Below are 7,657 nucleotides of genomic sequence, written 5' to 3'. Positions count from 1 at the left end.
GAAACCTGGTGGGCTGCTGTCCGTGGGGTCGCACAGAGTCAGACACGACTGAAGCGACTTAGCAGCAGCAGCAGGGTGGATGACTTACATTTGTTCGTATTTTCTATTGCACTGGCTCAAACCTCCAGTTTAATGTTGTATAAAAGCAGTGAGACCAGAGATACTTGTCTTGTTCTTAATCTAAGGGGAAAAGTGCTTACCTTTACCATTAAGTATGATATTAACCACAGGTTTTTCATTGATGCCCTTTGTCAGACCGAGAGAATTCCCTCTATTCTGCTTGTCAAGAATTTCTGTCAAGAATGTAGTTTTGTCAACTTCCTTCTCTATATCTATTGAGACAATTGTGGTCATTTTTGTTTGTTGGTTGTTAATATGGTAAATTATATTGATCATTTTTAACAGAAAATTTTTATTTATGGCTATGAAGAAAACTGATCGATAGTTATCTTTTCTTAAAATTGTTTGCTTTTGGAGCAGGACATAGTGCAGATTGGGACGTATTCTTTTCTTTTCGATTTTCCTGAAAGAGTTGCTATAGGGTTGGTATCATTTCTCAAGAATTGGCAATATACACTGGTAATCCATTTGGGCCTGGAGTTCTCCTTGTGGAAAGGTTTTTAAGCTACAAGTTCAATTACTTTAAAGATACATAATTATTCATGTTATCTCTTCTTTCTTGAGAGATCATTGGGAGTTTGTATCATTCAAGGAAATTAATCAGTTCCATCTACATTGTAGATTTCACTGGCATGAAGTCATTTGTGTTATTCATAGATTAATGTTCATATATTATCCTTGTAATATATAGAGAGTCTGTAATTACTACCCCTTTATGTATCTTGATATTGGTAATTGTGTCCACTGTCTCTTTTTCACACCAGTATGGCTAGAGTTTTGTTAATTTTACTGAGTTTTCTCAAGCATCTAACTTTTAATTTCATTGATCTTTTCTATTGCTTTTCTGACTTTTATTTAATTATTTTTGACTGTAAATTTATTATCACATTTCTTCTGCTTATATTGGACTTGACCTTCTCTTTCTAATTTCTTAAGATATAAATGGATGACAAATTCTTTTATATTTTGTAGGTCTGAAGAGGACTATGTTTATTCTTCCTGTTGACAAAATCAACAGGAAGAGAATCAGTTACTTTTAATTGCCTTTTAATATTTTAAAGACCTTACTCAACTGTTTTCTCACTTGATTACTTCTGATGAGAAACAGATGTCGTTCCTACATTCATTATATGGTGGATAATGTGTCTATTCTCTGCTTGCTTTTGAGATTCCCTTTTACCACTGAATTCATTGATCAACTTGATTATGATGAAAGCCTTGGTGTAGTTTTCTTTATGCTTCTTGTGCTTGGAGTTTACTGAGCTTCTTGAGTATACGAGCTTATAGTTTACAACAAATTTAGAAACATTTAAACATTAATTCTTGACATACTTTTTCTTTTCCTTTTGTTTTCCTTCCATTCAGGGATTTTTGATTGAAATTGCCATGAGTATACTCATGGATACTTTGATCCTCTTTTAATTAAATGTTTTCTGTTTTATCTTGGTTTGTTTCCATTGCTATGTCTTCAAGTTCATTAATCTTTTCTGTAATGTTCAATCTGTCACTAATCACTTTCTACTGTAATATCTGTTTCACACCTTGTATTTTTCTTCTCTAGAAATTTGACTTGAGTCTTTTAAATTTCTTTCCTTGTTTCTTCTTAACTTTTAAGCATCTGGAATATAGCTATAAGAAAAATTTTAATGCTTTGTCTGACAGTCTTCACATCTATATCCGTTCTCATAGATTTTATATTCTTGCCTCTTTCCATGACTAGTAGCTTTTTCTTGATTCACAAGCATTGGGAATTTTATCTTGTTGGTCTCTGGCTATTTTGGGATTCCTATAATGGCACTCCCATTCCCTCTGCCAAAGATTCCTATGAAGAAAAGTTCTGGGGCCCGACGGTCCTAAAAATGGCTTTGTCCAGATGCAATTTAAGTGTGCAGCTGGAGAGCCTAATTAATTTGATTTCTGATCTCTGTGATAACATAAGCCTCCCCCCAAAAGTGGGGAAAGTCAAGGTCATCTGTTGCTAATCATCACAAGATTTGAACTTCAAAAAAATGGAAATAGAAGATTTTCATGAAGAGCCCTTATGTCCTTTTGCTTCCTTTCCAAGACTTATAAGAACATCGTTTTTCAATCTCAGGGCAGAATAAAATAATTATTCAGTCTTATCCTAAGGGGATACGAATATAGCTAAATATCCATTTAAAAATATTTCTTTTTCTTTCAATGTACATTCTTCAATGGATTTCAGGAGGATTACTGAGTTTCCGTTTTTGTTCTTCCTTTTTCCTTTTTGTAAAATAGGCCAGGCTCCTTAGAGGAAATAAGTCAATAAAATGCTTGTCTAAAGTGTGAGGTTTAAAAGACATCTGTTTAAGAAGGCAAGGCAAGGGAGAAAGAGAGGAAATGACTTATATATCTAGGCTTCTACAAACAAGCATGGCCACCGATTCTGTGGAGGAAGACTTACTGGCAAATCCATTAGGCCAGCGCGAAGGCTCTGGGCTCCGATCCAGGCTGCCTGGATTCAAATTCTGGTTCATTCACTTACTGGCTAAGCCATCTTCACCAAGTTACATAACGTTACTGTATCTCTGTTTCCCCAACTCTAAGTGGAATAGTGATGTCACCTCTCTCTGAGGTTTGATATGAAGATAATTTGAGTTAATATTTATAAAGAACTTAGAATAGTTCCTAGTGCATAGAAAGTGCACATATACAAGTGTCCTACACTTTAAAAGCGTCCTTTTTAAAGTATATTTTCTGGGAAATACAACCATTTGCTGACCCAAGAATCACCCTATTTTGGGAACTGTCATTTTGTGCAAATGTTATGAAAGTTGGGTTCCAGTGGGAAATAGAATTGAAACATCTGTGAAAGAATTTGTGTAGAAAGGGCTGTTATCTCTTACTACAATAAATGAGCAGAGTATTTTTGCATAAAAAATGTATTGAGGTCTTCCTGGATATTAAGCATAATGCCAGGTGCTAGGAATGTAAGGATAAACAAGGGCTAAGTTTCGCTTAAGGAGCAGTGCAGTCAGCAGACCAGTAAATGGATCATTTTAAAACAATGTGGGGATGCAGTTGCCAGAATGTTTCTAAGGAGCACCAGATAAAATGTCCTAATCCAGTGTGTTGGAGGGGTGGGAAATCAGGTCAAAGAAAGCCTCCTGGAGTTGGTGAGTGTAAGGCAACCAAGCTGTGAGGAGGGAAATGGCATTCCTGGCACAGGGAGGAAAATGACAGCCGTTATGAATCAGGGAATAAAGCGAGTCTTGTGCTGAGCACTGCTGGAGACTGCACAGGCAGAGGGAGCACTGTGCTGGCGGGTGCTGCCTTTCTTGGTAGCTCTTCTTGTGAGTGACATCCCTGGACAGAGCAGCACTATATTTTAGGGGGCTAGGAAGCAAGGAAAGGATGGTGGTAGCAAGGGTGAGGGCTGGGTCCCATGGGTAGAGGCTGGGTGTGTGGGTGGAGGCTGGGTCCCATGGGCTGGCGATATCCTGAGAGATCACTCTAGGTTCTGGAACTGCACCCAAGCTCTGGAGTTGAGGGCATAATTTCATCACTTCACCCATGGGTAAGCTGAGTCTCACTCAGGTTGACACAAAATAACCAGACTCATAAGCAACTGGTTTTCAAACAAATGTCATATTATAAATATACACCAAAATCTTAATCTTGCGCAATAACCATCATGCTCACAGTGCCTCTGACCCCCATTTTGTTGCTGAAATCCATTTCAGAAATCTAATTAGAGATCTAATTGCTGATTGGTCAAAGTCATTCTTGGTGTGCATTTCCAACAACCTAGACAAGTGGATTCCTCACTCTTTTATTTCAATATGCAATATTTCTACCCCAATGATATATATTGATCCTTGAGGGAGAGAAGAAGCTTCCTTTTCTGGAGAAAACTGAATAAAATTGGATAGTTCACTGCCTCATGGCTTCCTGGTTTTAGAATTCCCTTATCTCAGAAGGCTATGTTATGTTATGATAACTTGGCCACAGTTTTCTCTAACACCAGATCTATAATCATGCTATATTAAAGAAACACTGTTGTTTCTTCAAGTGGGTATGGGGATTTCTTGTTTTCTTCACAAAATTAGGGTAAAACCCTTCCATTGTAAAATACTCCCATGATGCTGATATGATCGATCATTTGTTGATTTTTGTTAGATTTCAAAAGGTAACTTTTTCTTTCACTTTCTTTGTTTTGCTTTCATTTTAATTTTTGGTGGTTGACATTGCAGACTAATTTATAGCCTTTAAATGTACTTCTGGGGCCAGACAGTAAGGGAACTACTTGAACATGAATCCCTGATGAGTGGAGAGCATGAGAGCATTAGGATTAAATCTGAGTGATAAAAATGAAATACTATGAAAAATTGCTGTTATTCATTTGCAAATTTCAGAAGCAGGAGAGAAATTCCAAGTGCATCATATTTTCATCCCTTGATTCTTTCTTTGCTGTGTCACAAGGCCAAATTGCCACCTGGATCTCCTTAATGCTGCCAAGCAACTACTTGCCATATAAGCTCCCTGATTATTTTTCATGCCTTTTGAATTTTATCTTCCTTTAATCATAAGTCAGTAATTACTTGCTGTGTCCTGCAGGGTAGTATCTACCATATGGGACAAAGAATTATCAGTTAGTATACTATATTGAACACATATATATGGAATTTAGAAAGGTGGTAATGATAACCCTGTATACGAGACAGCAAAAGAGACACAGATGTATAGAACAGTCTTTTGGACTTTGTGGGAGAGGGAGAGGGTGGGATGATTTGGGAGAATGGCATTGAAACATATATAATATCATATAAGAAACGAATCACTAGTCTAGGTTCAGCACAGGAAACAGGATGCTTGGGGCTGGTGCACTGGGATGACCCAGAGGGATGGTATAGGGAGGGAGGTGGGAGGGGGATTCAAGATTGGGAATACGTGTACACCCATAGCAGATTCATGTTGATGTATTGCAAAACCAATACAATATTGTAAAGTAAATAAAATAAAATAAAATAAATTAAAAAAAGAATTATTAGTTAAAAATAAATAATTGGAGAGAAGAGATAAGATGCATGAAAAGAAATCACACATTAAAAAAAAATCAATATATATAAGTTGTTTTACTAGAGAATGGGGCTCCCAAGGTAACTCACTGGTGAAGAATCTGCCTGCCAATGCGGGAGCCACAGGAGACGTGGGTTCCATCCCTGGAGAAGGAAATGGCAACCCACTCCAGTGCTCTTGCCTGAAGAATCCCATGGACAGAAGAGCCATAGGCTCTTGGAGACAGTCCATGGAGTTGCAAAGGGCCTGACATGACTGAGCGATTGCGCACACATGGATAATCACTTATGAATTTGAAAGAAGAATTATAATCATTTAGTGCAGCTAAAGTATGCTGATGAAGGTGGCACTTGTGGTGAATCTTAAAGAATGGCTATGTAGATCACGTGTTGACACAAAGGAGATTTTAGAGAAGGAAAGCTTAGAGAAAATGGAGATGGGAGTGGGTTTCATGTGTGCTGTGTGTGCCTGTGTTGTTGAAGGGCAGGTCATAAGAAGAAGTAGTCCTGGGGAGGGAAAATGTAACCTGAAAGTGGTAGTCGTTGTTGCTCACTTAGTCCCATGGACTGTGGCCCACCAGGCTCCTCTGTCCATGGAATTATCCAGGCAAGAATACTGGAGTGGGTTTCCATGCCCTTCTCTACCAGTTCTTTTTGACTCAGAGATCAAATCCTGGTCTCCTGCATTGCAGGCAGATTCTTTACCATCTGAGCTACCAGGGGAGCCCCTTATGGAGGGAGGCTGTTCCTATTATGAAATCCAGGTAAGCGTCTTTGAATAGGTAAACATAACTATGATTTATAAAGTGTTTCCAATGCTGTGTCCCACATAAATTATCTCATTTCAGTCTTAACCAGAGACCTGTGAAGTAGGTACCACTACCGTCATCCCCATTTTACAGAAGAGGAAGTTGAGGCTCAGTGCCTGAGTTCTCAGCCAGTGAGCAATGGAGTAAGGGTGGGTCCATAGAAGTCTGGGCTACTGAGTCTGGGTTTCTTGTACAAGACCATCTGTTCTCATGCCACAGGCTTTGCTGTAAGAAATGGGAGCTCTGACTTACTGCTTTAGGGTGACAGAAGGCCATTACTGCTCTGCCGGTGATGCGCTGAAAGCAGCATCTAAGGAGAGGCAGCATCACAGGGACACATGGGGACTGGGGATCAGCTCGTGGAAAATCAGTGGGGGAAGGGAATGAATGTGAGGACAGATCATCAATAAAATGTGATGTTTTCCTTGCCTCTCTCTGCATCGTTTAGCTCTACTACAGGCACATTTTGGGTGTAGTGAAAAGTGGAATAGCACAGATTGCCCTCACCTGGTGCTATATACTTCTACTTCGAGTGGATTCTGATTCAGTGGAAGGATCTGGACTGGGTCCCAGTTGTTGGCATATGAAGAGGTTTGGGGTAATTTGGCCAGTTGGAAGGAGATTACTTTGAGCCAGGAAAGCAAACAAGTAATACCCTCGATACCTGGAGTGGATGTAATTTGTTGCTTAAACATGCATCTTAGTCACCTTGAGGCTCATTTGTGGGGGCTATAATTCAGGATAAGCCTTCATTTCTATGAACACACACCAGGACCATGAGCTTGCTTCCTGTTTGCTAAGCAGGCAGTGGGACCGAATTTCTGATGATCCTTTTTCTTCTTCAACTTACACCTTGGCTCATAATGAAATCCCACCGCACTGAAGGTCATTTTGCATGATTCATGCTTCTAATTTTTCTCAATAATCCCAATGTGCTTTGACACCAGTAATTCCATAAATCAATGAAATAAGTAGAGATATTAGTCCAAAGAGAAATACAATTTTCTTTATTGTGGCAGACAGAAATGCTTTACCAGTTTTCTAGTTAACCCAATACAGGAAGGCATATTCTTGTTAAAATATAAAAAGAAAACTAATAACTGACATATATTGCCCTTCTGTTTAGGTGCTTTCCAGAATTTTCTGTAACAAGAAAAACAACAAAATCAGCATGCTTTTGTTGTGTGTACAGCCAAAACCTAAAACTCAATGAGCATTATTATTGCTTAGTTACTCAGTTATTGACCATATGGAATATAGTTATAATAACTGTTTTAATGTTCTTTTTCTACAAATTCTATCATTTGTGCCATTTTGGTGGCTGCTTCTATCAACTGATTTTCTTTCCCCTCATTAGAGCTAATATTTCCCCATTTCTTTGCATATCCTTAACCTTTGAGTGTGTGCTACACATAGAATTTTGCACTGTTGACTGCTGATATTTTTGTTTTCTTTTAAATATTCTTGAGTTTTACTCTGGGTTGCAGTTCAGTTACCTGCAAAGAGTTTGAAACAGTTTAAGGTGTTCTTTGTAGGCTTGGATAAGTGAGATCAGAGCAGCCTTTTTTTTTTTTTTTAATTGGAGGATAATTGGTTTACAATGTTGTGTTGGTTTCTGCCATACAACATGAATCAGTCATAATTATATATCCCCTCCTTCTTAAACCTTCCCATCGCACCCCTCTAGGT

Source organism: Ovis aries, chromosome 9, assembly GCF_016772045.2.
Source record: "Ovis aries strain OAR_USU_Benz2616 breed Rambouillet chromosome 9, ARS-UI_Ramb_v3.0, whole genome shotgun sequence".
Taxonomy (NCBI): Eukaryota; Metazoa; Chordata; class Mammalia; order Artiodactyla; family Bovidae; genus Ovis; species Ovis aries.
The sequence above is the reverse complement of the archived record's forward strand: the minus strand, read 5'-3'. Positions refer to the sequence as shown.